Raw genomic sequence first — 12,672 nt, 5'->3', positions numbered from 1 at the left:
TTGATAATACGATCTGCAAAAGCACAAAAAAACAAAAATCCCAGGATACATTATTAAATATTCTTAAATGTTTGGTGCTACTTTGTCTTTTTAAAGAATAAATACTTATACACACAATTGAGTTCTAAAGTGTACTACTTTATTTCAAGCCTATGAAAACTGTGGGCTGGTTTTTAGGTTACTATTGAGAGTCAATAAAAGTATAGTCGAGGGACTTCCCTGGTGGCGCAGCGGTTAAGAATCCGCCCGCCAATGCAGGGGACACGGGTTTGAACCCTGGTTCGGGAAGATCCCACATGCCGCGGAGCAACTGAGCCCGTGTGCCACAACTACTGAAGCCTGCGCGCCTACAGCCCGTGCTCCGCAACAAGAGAAGCCACCGTAAGCAGAAGCCCAGGCACCGCAACGAAGAGTGGCCCCCTCTCGCCGCAAATAGAAAAAGCCTGTGCGCAGAAAAGAAGACCCAACGCAGCCAAAAATTAATTAATTAATTTAAAAATATTGTCTAGGGCATCCCTGGTGGCGCAGTGGTTGAGAGTCCGCCTGCCGATGCAGGGGACACGGGTTCGTGCCCCGGTCGGGGAAGATCCCACATGCCGCGGAGCGGCTAGGCCCGTGAGCCATGGCCGCTGAGCCTGCGCGTCCGGAGCCTGTGCTCCACAACGGGAGAGGCCCCAACAGTGAGAGGCCCGTGTACCGCAAATATATATATATATATATATATATATATATATATATATATATATATATATATATATAGTCTAATCGAAATTCATTTCAAATTTCACCAAAGATTCGGATACCTTTTGTAATAGAGGTAAATCATCATCCAACGCATGAAATCTCTCCAAATACCTTCTTCCATAAAATTAAACTAGAAAAAAAATGGGAAAATCAGACACAGGGAGCCCAGGATTTATGAAAATGGTTCAGCTCTGAACAAACACATATGGTAGCTGGGCTGGTCAGCTTGCTTAGTTTACTGATCATTTTTGACGGTCACAGGGTCTCTCTGAAGCCAAAGATATCATATCCAGTAAGTCCTCTTGATCACTAGGCCAGTCCCTCTGCAGAGCAAGAAACTGCCTTGGCCAGATGGAGATGCCCATTTTAAGTATGAAAGCTTTTACCCCGTGCGGTATTTTATTCAATATGCTTGTTGATTTATTTGGCGACTCTTCTTTAAGGGTCCTTGCCTAAATCTTCGTGTGTGTGTGTGTGTGTGTGTGTGTGTGTGTCTGCCAATGTGTATGGGTGTGTATGGGCGTGACAGCTGTTTACAATTTGGGGATACCTCCCTGATTGCACAAAATCATTCTTGAAATGACTTTGGCGACTTCCTTTTCAGGCCCTGAAATGCAAGTACACCAAGCATCCTGACTTTAATACCCTCAACCCATTTAAAACATCATCCACCACGCCTATGTCCTCCACCCTCCAAATTTATGTGTCTTCTGTTCCTATTTCCTGTCATTTTTTTTTTTTTTAAACTATGGAGGTTTTCTGAAGGAGCATCCAACATCTCTGTTCTTTTGACGGCTTGTTATTGGCTCTTCATCCCAGCGTAATAAAGAAGAGAGGTGACACTTTCTTTTAGCCTTTCTTGCTCTTTTACGTCTTCTATAAGTGGTGTCTCGTGAGCTGCTTTGGCTAGTGTGACCTTATTCTTCCAAGGCTGTCACCGCAGTGACGTTGCTTGAGAGTCTGACCCCGTTTCCTTTTTTTGCTGTATTCACATTTTTATTTCATCTTTTTCTTACATGAGCTTGTTTTCTTCCTCCTGTCTCAGTTTCATTGGAACCAAAAAGAGTATTTTCTTGTGTCCTTCTATTTTTTTCTCCTTAAAAATAAATCCAGTTATTCAGAACTCCTTTGCTCCTTATGCAAAGAGGCTCCATAGATTTTCTTTGACTTTATGGAAGTTTATTGAAGTCTGTTTTCTTAACATTTGTTTGCTGAAATCAACAAATTTGTGAGCACGAACATGAATTATCTTCTAAAAGAAATCCTATTTGAATTGCACTTATTTCTACGAAATGATAAGCCTAAGATCTTCCTATATATTCTATTTTTGCAGAACCCACAGCTGAGCAATTTTATTAAACATGTCTAGAGATGACTATCCTGGAATAGAGTTACCATTTTTAAAATCTGATTGCAGTTAATTCCACATTTTAATCATTCATTTGTCATTCTATTAAGCATTGAGTTGGACTAGAATTATCCATGCCCCAAAGCTCTCTTTGGTCAGTTGATGAAAACTCCCCAACTCCCACTACTAATAACTTACAGCCAACAGAAAAACCCCATATTCCTGTTCAGCACCTACTGGTCCCAAAACAGTGTACCCAATATCTTCCAAATCAGGCTTAGAAAACCACTTTCCCTGAGAAAACCAAAATTCAAAAAGAGTCATGTACCAAAATGTTCATTGCAGCTCTATTTACAATAGCCCGGAGATGGAAACAACCTAAGTGCCCATCATCAGATGAATGGATAAAGAACATGTGGCACATATATACAATGGAATATTACTCAGCCATAAAAAGAAAGAAAATTGAGCTATTTGTAATGAAGTGGATAGACCTAGAGTCTGTCATACAGAGTGAAGTAAGTCAGAAAGAGAAAGACAAATACCGTATGCTAACACATATATATGGAATTTAAGAAAAAAAAATGTCATGAAGAACCTAGGGGTAACACAGGAATAAAGACACAGACCTACTGGAGAACGGACTTGAGGATATGGGGAGGGGGAAGGGTAAGCTGTGACAAAGTGAGAGAGAGGCATGGACATATATACACTACCAAATGTAAGGTAGATAGCTAGTGGGAAGCAGCCGCATAGCACAGGGAGATCAGCTCGGTGCTTTGTGACCGCCTAGAGGGGTGGGATAGGAAGGGTGGGAGGGAGGGAGATGCAAGAGGGAAGAGATATGGGAACATATGTATATGTATAACTGATTCACTTTGTTATAAAGCAGAAACTAACACACCATTGTAAAGCAATTATACCCCAATAAAGATGTTAAAAAAAAAGAAAAAGAAAACCACTTTCCCTTTCAGAAGAGAACCCAGACAATTATACAGCATCAAGCAGAGAGCTACACACAATTCAGTGCTTAACAGACGCCCTTGATAAGGATCTGGAAGATTCTTGAACTGAAAGAGTGCGGGAAATGAAAGAGATTGAGAGAAGAAATGTTCCTGTGGTCAGAACAATAGAAATACACAAAGGTACAAGAATCTCAGGCCCATTCCTGTAAAAATGTTAACGGCTAACATTTACAAGAGACATACTCGGTGCCAGGCACAGTGAGAAACCATCTGGAGGGATTAGCTCCTCTCGGCGGCCCAATGAGCAAGGTAATATTATTATTATCATCGTTATCATTATCATTACTATCCCTGCTTTATAAAGGAGGAAGACGAGACATGGGAAGTAACTAGCCTCACATTCAGCTAAAAGGCAGGTTTTAACTCAGGAGCCTTCGTGCTTGCTGGCTGCAGCTCATGAAGTGGGTAACCTGGGGCCTAGAGCGCCCTCATAAGGAATCTGAATGCTTGCTTTCTCCCTCCGTGTCCTCCCTCTCCTACTGCCACTCCCCCTTGCCCACCCTGAGCTCCCTCTGCTGTGCGTTAGTGAAGAAAAAGCCACTCAGCTAGATCCAGAGCTCCTTCCAGCCCTGATGTCCTCCTTAGAAACCTAGTTCTCCCTTGCTAAGGGTCCACGCCATCCCTAGGGCGCAGGAAATAAGGCAAGAGGCCACACACCACATACTATGATCCTGCTAACGCTGAGCACTGATTAGCATTTCCTAGGTTTGCCCTGTGCTGAGCACAGTACTACCTGCAATCATTTCATTGAATCCTCACAGCCGCCTATGAGCGGAGAATCACCATTCACATTTTAAAGACACAACCTTAAAGCTCAAAGAGGCTCAGAGACTCGCCCTGGGACACTTGGTGACGAGTAACAGGTGGACATGAGATTCAGACCCAGGGCCGCCTACCCTAAGGCTCATGCTAGCAAGCTCTGCACAGATGTGTAGGGGCATCTTTCTAGCACATTCTGGAAAGCACCAATCTGCAGGGCATGGCAGGGTAACAGTAACATGGGGTGACACTTCAGATGAAAGTCACTGGCCCTCATAGTTCCTTCTTATTGGAGTCTCCAATTTTCTGTGGAGAAACGTAAAGGAGGCAGTTGACCATCACTGTTTGCTGCCATTTCCCCTCTCACATTAGCTCCTAGAATGGCCTAAAAGCCACAAAATCGTCAGACACAGATCAGCCACAAACTCCAAGGGAAGGAGAAGGCTGTAAACAGAGAAAGGGAGAGAAGAAAACGTGCTTATTTTACTGAAGTGGGGAATCGCCCAAGCTGACCTTCTGTTTCCCTGAAGGAGCGTTTTGATCATCTTGGATGGGTTGGAGCAAGACAGGTTCCATTAATAAAAACCCCAACGGCCTCCTCCTGAGGTATCTGGAAAATCACGAGCTATTTGTGAGACTCTATCTCTATCGCATTTCCCTTTGCTCAGAGGGAATGAAAGTCTAAATAGCATTCCTGTCTCTCATGTAAACATTTCCAAGCCTGGATGTGACAGTCGAGAAAAATGGAATACTCTAGGGGACTTCCCTGGCCGTCCAGTGGTTAAGACTCTGCGCCTCCACTGCAGGGGGCGCGGGTTCAATCCCTGGTCGGGGAACTAAGATCCTGCATGTCACATGGCGTAGCCAAAAAAAACCAAGAAAAATGGCATACTCTAAAAAAATACAACAAAGTGAATATAACAAAAAGGAAGCTGACTCACAGATAAAGAGAACAAACTAGTGATTACCGGTGGGGGTGGGAGGGGCACACGGGGAGGGGGTGGGGGAGGTATAAGCTATTGGGTGTAAGCTAGGCTCAAGCATGTATTGCACAACACGGGGGATATAGCCAATATTTTGTAATAACTGTAAAGGCAAAGTAATCTTTAAAAATTGTATAAAAATTAAAATAATTTTTTTTTAAAAAGAAAAAGAAAGAAAAATGGAACACGTTAACATCTCACACTAGAGAACTCCATGAATGCAATCTGTCCGAGCCTGAGGAATGACAAGATCTATAAGAAAAGAGAAAAAAAATTTACTGTGCAAAACAGAGAGTTCAGAAATTAAAGAGGTCTGTGAGCCATACCTAAAAATATGAACCAATAGGTATTATAGGAAAAAGGGGTTTCTGCTAGAAAGTACCAGCAGCCAATTACAAATTCAGTGATTCGCTTGAAAGAGATTAACCTTCGGTATTGAGTTGACTGAAGTCTCAGATGGCGCTGGCCACTGGCCATTCCTGCCATCTAGTACTCAGAGGGTGCCGGCGCTCACAGGCTCCAGGGGTCAGACTGGGGCAGGACAGAGGTGGAACCCTGCCAAGGCTTACCAAAGGGTAGGCAAGCAATTCAGTGTGGGAATTGGAGCTTCCCCTTTTGAGTTTCCTGACCCCAGACCTAGATTAAGTATCCTTCACCGACAAAGAGTCCTAACCGTTAAATCCACTCCGCCATGTTTTCTCCATTGCAGCTAATGGCTTTAACCCAAACGAAATGCTTTTTCAAAATCAGCATGTTATCCTGACTTCTTTACTTACTAAGGGGTTTACACCAGGAAAAAAAAAAATGGTCATCACTGCTCACATGCAGATGCCTTTTGAAACGACTGACCATTCCGTCAGTTCGATATAGGGGTTTCCAGATTCAAACTGAATAAAAGGAATAGAGGGCTTCCCTGGTGGCGCAGTGGTTGAGAGTCCACCTGCTGATGCAGAGGACACGGGTTCATTCCCCGGTCCAGGAGGATCCCACATGCCGCGGAGCGGCTGGGCCCGTGAGCCATGGCCGCTGAGCCTGCACGTCCGGAGCCTGTGCTCCGCAATGAGAGAGGCCACAACAGTGAGAGGCCCGCATACCACAAAACAAACAAACAAAAAAGGCAGTAGAGGCTGGCTATGGAGAATCACATCAACGTGATCTTTTAGACAGATGTGACCCTGCCGTGTATATGCAAACATGGGCACAAAGTCTTCTAAATCTTGCCTTTATTTGATGCCTTCCGATAAAGAAAAAAAATTATCCAACATGATTAATACTTGCTTGCAAAAAATAAACTTCCCATCACTTTTGTGAAATAGATACTAAAGCAAATTTTCAAATAAACGTATTAGCAAGACCCTAAGTTGATCTCAAAGAAGACTCTACTTAAGGACAGGTGCAGATGCATCGCAAGTACAACTGAGGGATTCCTGACTCCCCGCCATGTGTTCAGGATCTTCTGGGGGTTGATGAGATTTCTAATACACTCTCACTTCTGGCAGTAAGTCTGGAATTGACTTCAGCTGATTTAAAGAATCTGTGAACAAGAATTGTATCTGAACTGTCATCACCCTGGAGCAACTGGCCAGGCTGAAAAGGTGTCCTGAACTGGGTGGCTGGGCAAGACAGGTCACTGAGACCTGCCAGGTTGCCCCATCACTCAGCACAGCCACTTCCTGAGCGTAACAGGAGCAGGCCTGGCCACTTGCTGATGGGCGGCAATGCAGGATCACGCCAACTCTGATAAGGACAGACGAGTGAAATAAGGATGTGTTATAAATGAGTTAAAGAAGGATGTGTGCCAGGTGCTGGTGCTGTCATGAACCCCAGGAGTGAGAATCTGTTGGTGTAACTCACATCATGGTAAGAATGAAATCCTCAAACAGCAAAGCCCCCGTTGAGAGGCGTTTGGTTACAAAAGGGGCAGTTTATGACTCCAGCTGCTGCAGCCAGAAGACCAGTTAACAGTGGGAAAGAGAAAAGGACCACAGAAAAGAGAGCAGGATAAAGACGAGAAGCTCATAGCAGAAAGGGTTTATGAGTAACTGTCAAACACTTGCCCGTCATCTTCAGGGCAGGGCATGGCTCTCCCTGCAGCCTGAAACAAGGAGGTCTGGAGATTCCCTCTCATTACGGCCGTCAGGGGCATTGCGCGGATATGTCACAGAGTGCAGATACACTAAACTGGATCTTCTGACTTCTGGTTTAGTTTTGTACCAACTAGTGTGGTTGTAAATGGGAACAGAAATGGCTAGAGCTACAGAAAATGATGAAGGTGAGCCATCATTTGATGAAACAATGATGAAGATTCTGAATAACCCCAGGCAGAGGTGAGAAGCAAGTAACACATCAGCTCTAATATACAGAGGTTAACTGTAATTAGGCATAAGTGACCCTGGGTCAGTGGAGGACAGAGCGGGGTGAAGGTACACCTGATAAGCCAAAAGGAGGACACGTTCTCCAGCACCTCAACTAACGTGTGTGCCTGAGAGTAGTGTGTGTGTGTGTGTGTGTGTGTGTGTGTGTGTGTGTGTGTGTGTGTACATGCTCATTTCCCATCATGTCCAAAAAAGAGTTTCAGGATCCCCAGTGCCCCGGTGAGGAGTCCTGGGCTTGGCACCTGGCTTGTACTCTAGATATACCAGTATTTACTTTATGTTTTAGTTTGATGTATGCACACACATTTTGGTAAACTATTTAAAAGTCATTGCGTGGTGTATATTTATACATTCTCAACCAATTGCTTTCTACATTTCTAGAACTCCAGGCTTTAAAATCTTAGAAGCCCTGTAGATCTTAGAGCACTCTATAGATCTTAGAATGCACTACAGAGCTTGTCATTAAGAGACACTTGAACTGGGTGGCCACTTTCCTGATTCTCAGAGGACGAACCAAGTTCACAGCACCCAGCACAGAACTAGTTCACTTGAACAAAGCCCAGTGTTGTTGCCACTTCTACCGAGAACCATGAAGTTCAATCCCAGTGAGTGCATGGTCCACAATTTAAGATCAATTTCATGAAGGAAAAAAAAAAAACATAAGCCGAAAAGGAGACTCGCCTCTTCCTGACTGAAAGGTTAGGCAAAGCAAGGGGCCTTGCACTGTGCGTCTAGGTGAGAAGTTGGTCCTAAGATGCACCTCTGATCATCAGACACCGTGATTTCCAGTGAGCTTCCCGCAGGTGCCTGGTGAGCAAGGGGATGTTTTATGGAAGGCAGTACGGCCCTCGTTGACTAATGAAGACTTTGTAGCCCAGTGAGGATCACACATTTCCACAGGTGTAGACAGCAATGGACCACACTTTGAGCCGTGTGAATGGCGTCATTTAGAAAGGAGGGACTTCAAACTGAGTCTCTGGTGTAGCACAGTGCTCACGTTCTAAAATGCCTTTAGAAACTCCTGAAAGGTTTGCCTTCAGCATCCTCAAAGAGAGCACTAGAAAACAACCCCTTTTTAGTTGAGGTCTGGAACCACTGTGAGAAATGCAGATAAAAAAATCTAGTGATGAAACCTTGACACTGGCTCCAAACTTCCCAGGCCTGACTCTACATGTGTTTTATGACACTGTTTTGAGATGCGAAGGTACCATCTGAAAAAATGTCTTTTGCTTATAAACTTTAACTTGCTAGCCAGTGATAGTGTTAACAATTCAAAAATCAGAGCAGTTCTCTAAAGACTGAAGCTGACAGTAAAAAGGATCTCTTTTCTCTCCTCTTTCCCCTGCCCCATAGTTTTGTGCTACATTCTTATGCTGTCCTCAACGTGAATAGCTCTTCTCGATTAGATAGGTGTCCCCAAACATCACTCTGGGAGCCTGGGGGAAAGGTCACAAGTACCCTTCATTCCTTGACACTTGTTTTTCTATTCTCTCATATTCAAGGAAAAATCCCCACGTGGGATTGCACAGCCTCCAGATAAAAAAAATGAATATTCATTACATGTTTCTAAATTTGGTTGATAATAATTGAGTAATTTTTATGTTGTTTTATTTTGAAGCTTTTTCTTGTTTGGGTCTAAATCCTAGGAGGTAGTTTGATATTCCAAAGCCCTCAATTTCTAAAATCGCTAATGTCTTATTCCAAATCAAGTGTTCAAGTTAATGATATCCCCTAGCTCCCATTAAACAGGAAAGATGCTTCAAAGAGAGCGCTATTTGTATAAAACTTCTTGGAATTGTTGCACTGAAAGTACTGTCCTGGCCCCCTGAGATGAGGCCCACGTGTTAGGAAATGCGGCTGCCCAGAGTTTATGTAATTATTCAGTAATGTGTATATCATGTTACCAAAATGGCAATATCTGTCTCAAAGGTCAACATGTGGAAGCTTGATCAGTACAGAAAATAGACTTGAAAAACACCCACATCAGTTCTGACCACGGTGAAGGGGCCTGCTGAAACTGTGGACTTTACATGAGTACTTCAACTTTATTACATCAAAATTGAAGCCTCGGACAAGGCCCCATTTCAAAAAGAAAATCCTAGATGTATTTGCTGTTCAAAGTAAGGGCAAATCTGTTCATTCAGACCAAGTAGGATTCTAAACTCAACAAAACTCAAGTGTCTCTTGCTTTTAGTCCAGCAGCATACGAAAATAAAGACTTGAAGCTGTAGAAGGTCAAGTGGCAGAGACCTTGAGAACTTGAAGTCCAGAAGCCACGTCTCAGCATATTGTCCCATCATGGTGAGCCCGGGCATGACCTTGACTCTTCTGCTTAAACCACGCCAGGGAAGATGACCAGTCTCCCCACTTGGGCCCAGCTGGGCCCAGCTCAGGTACCAACTCTGACCAGGGGGAGTCTCTATGGTGTAAACAGGGCTGAGGGCCTCATCATAGAAGGTGTGGGGAAGTTATGGAGAGCCATTGTCATAAACGAGGCAGGCACTCAAAACTGTACACACTGCATTGATAAATCAGCCCAAAAACTGGTCTGGGAGGTGCAAGATATAGGGGCTGACGTGAGCTGCTTACTAGCAGGGTAACTTTAGGGAAGCCATTTAATCTAACCCTCAATCTCCTCATCTATAAAATGGGCCTGTTGGTAATACCTGTGTTTCTTATTTCACCACGCCAGGACCAGCTACCTAATTTGGGAGGCCCAATGCAACGTTCAAAATTATTAAGAATTTCAATGCGACAACAGAGCATTAAACCAAGTGCAGGGCCCTGCCTGGGGCATTCTACTTAATACAAAGTTTTCCCTGATATTCAGCTAATATGGAGTCATAGGGAAACTTGAGCCCTTAATCTGTACCCACTGAAGTGGCTCCTCAATTCTGACACAACCCAAAGCATTTCTACGTCCTCATCTGCAAGCCCCTCATCAATTCTCCTTACATTATCCCCCCACTCACAACCCCCATCCGTCCAGAATAAAACATGTGAAGATCATGTGAAGATCGCTAGCTCAGACATTGCACAGCTGTCTCTACCCCCTTTAGCTGAATGACTTATGGGCCTGCCAGGGAGGAAGAGAGTATTGCAGGAAACTGGGAACCCAATTCCAGACCCGGCTCTGCTACGGGGTCATCATAGCCAGTTCCCACCTGGCCTCAGTCCCCCTTCCTCTGACTTCATAGGACATGGATCTTGTTCAGCTCCTGTGCCCTCACCCACTAGTTCCTGCAGGTAACGCTGTCCCCTTGCCTCAGAATCGTAGGTAACTAAGTTAGAAATAATAAGGAATGCGGAGGGGTTTGCGGGCGGGCCTGGGAAAGAAGCGTCCCCCTCTGGTGCAGCTGGTGGTCACAGGGATGCTATGAACTGCTGTAGACATGGTACCTCTGACCCCCAGGAGGGTGCCAGCCACAGACAGGGAGCAAAGCCAAGAGAATCCCAGACAAAGGGAGCAGACCTAGAGGGTTTAGTTAACCCTAAAGCCAACCTACCTTCCCAGAGCCTTGTAAGAAAACTGCTCCTGGGTAACGTGACGTACACTCCCAAGTGAGCCACATAATCGCTGGTTCAAAACCCTCTCTCAGCCATTTGAATACACTGCAGCAACTGCTCGCGTGGGGCAGTTTCTGGGCCTGCTCGGAGGAAACAAAAGTTGAGACCCTTGGGGCTTCCCTGGTGGCTCAGTGGTTGAGAGTCCGCCTGCCGATGCAGGGGACGCGGGTTCGTGCCCCGGTCCGGGAAGATCCCACATGCCGCGGAGCGGCTGGGCCCGTGAGGCATGGCCGCTGAGCCTGTGCGTCCGGAGCCTGTGCTCCGCAACGGGAGAGGCCACAACAGTGAGAGGCCGGAGTACCGCAAAAAAAAAAAAGGTTGAGACCCTTCTTAGGACAAATCTACCTTCATCCTTCTGAGTCCCCTGCTCCCCTTCCTCAGCCTCTGTTTTCTGATGCAATGTTTTCCTTTTATCTCACTAACTTTGATGAAACACACACATCTGGAAATCACAAAAGTAGCATCGGTAATGGTGTACAGATCCCCTTATACTCCGAGCATTACCTTCCTCTACGTTGTTGATTTGAATTCCTAACCACTGGGAGAAAGCGGGGAAACCCTGTGACTCCCCGTGCCTGGCCGACTTGCCCAGGGTCACGGAGCCACACTGAGAGTGGCCCTGGGACCTGAACGCAGGTCACCTGCACCCCGTCAGGTGTGCTTTTTACAGAGGGGACGTTATTTAGAAGACCAGCAGGCTCTTCACTATGGCTGGTGAATCCGCCATCATTGCGTGTGTGGTTCCGCCATCATTGCGTGTGTGGTTCCATTCCGACCCAGAGGCGAGAGGCACGCTTCACGAAGCACAACGGTGAGAGCAGCCAGGGGAAAAGGCCCTGACAAATCTCGCTTCCTTTCATTAACAGTTGTCGGCCCTACATTGTTCTCTGCATTGTCTGCACTTCCCCATGAGTCAAGAGCTGGCCGGGGCCAGCTGCAGACACGCACCGCTGGCTCCCCTGTGTGCGGTCACCTCCTCCAGGGGCCCGACCGCAGGCTGCTTTCCTCCCAGGCCCGAAGGAGGCCAGGCTCGGCGGGCAACAAGCCACAGGGGACCTCCCAACCACCTGTTATTGTGACCATGTGCTGGCCTAATCCGTTTGTTTTGATCAGGGTGTCCAAAGAGGAAACGAAGCCTAGATTTATTATTAAAGAAAAAAAAAAAAAAAGGCAAGTCCATTTGCCCAGCCCCCTCTCAAATACTTGGACTTCACTGCGTCTCTTCCTAAAACCCACTGGAAACTGGCGTGAAGAACACTTTCCCGCAGTGGAGGTGATCTCCTTAAGCACTGAGTCTGTTGTTAGCTTTCCCCAAGCTCCTCTATCAGCCGGGAGCTAACTCTATATGAGGGGCTGGAAAGATACAAAAGGAACAGTGAGTCACGTGCACCCCGTACACGGTGTGCTACGTAATCCAGGAGAGGAGAAAACCCAGACAAACTTCTGTGAGCACATACGACAGAGACATTTCATCACATTCGTGAGTTGTGATGTCATGGATTGAATTGTGTCTCCAAAAAACAGGATATGTTGGGTCCTAAGTCCCAGTAGCCCAGAACGGGCCCCTATTTAGAGACAGGATTTTGACAGAGGTGATCAAGGTAATATGAAGTCATTAGGGTGGGCCCTAATTCAATATGACTGATGTTCTTATAAAAAGGGGAAATTTGGAGACAGGCACACAGGAGGAACATCATATAAAGATGAAGGTAGAGGACTGCAAGCCAAGGAACACCAAAGACTTCCAGGAAGCACCAGAAGCTGGGAGAAAAGCCTGGAACAGGTTGTCCCTCCCAGCCCTCAGGAGGAACCAGCCCTGCTGACAGCCTGATCTCAGATTTCTGGCCTCCAGAACTGAGACGATAAATTTC

At 45.6% G+C, this 12,672-nt stretch overlaps 1 long non-coding RNA gene across 1 annotated transcript in view; it reads right to left on the bottom strand.

Moving 5' to 3' along the window:
- The window catches only part of LOC125961933 (uncharacterized), a 63,492-nt gene extending 52,619 nt beyond the window's left edge, over positions 1–10,873 (bottom strand). Inside the window, exon 1 of the long non-coding RNA XR_007473079.1 lies at positions 10,741–10,873. This is a non-coding gene — a long non-coding RNA (uncharacterized LOC125961933). The remainder of the gene's footprint in view (positions 1–10,740) is intronic.
- Between the last annotated feature and the right edge of the window lie 1,799 nt (positions 10,874–12,672).

Source organism: Orcinus orca, chromosome 18 (assembly GCF_937001465.1).
Source record: "Orcinus orca chromosome 18, mOrcOrc1.1, whole genome shotgun sequence".
In the NCBI taxonomy this organism is placed as follows: domain Eukaryota; kingdom Metazoa; phylum Chordata; class Mammalia; order Artiodactyla; family Delphinidae; genus Orcinus; species Orcinus orca.
This window is presented reverse-complemented; position numbering and strand designations above follow the sequence as displayed.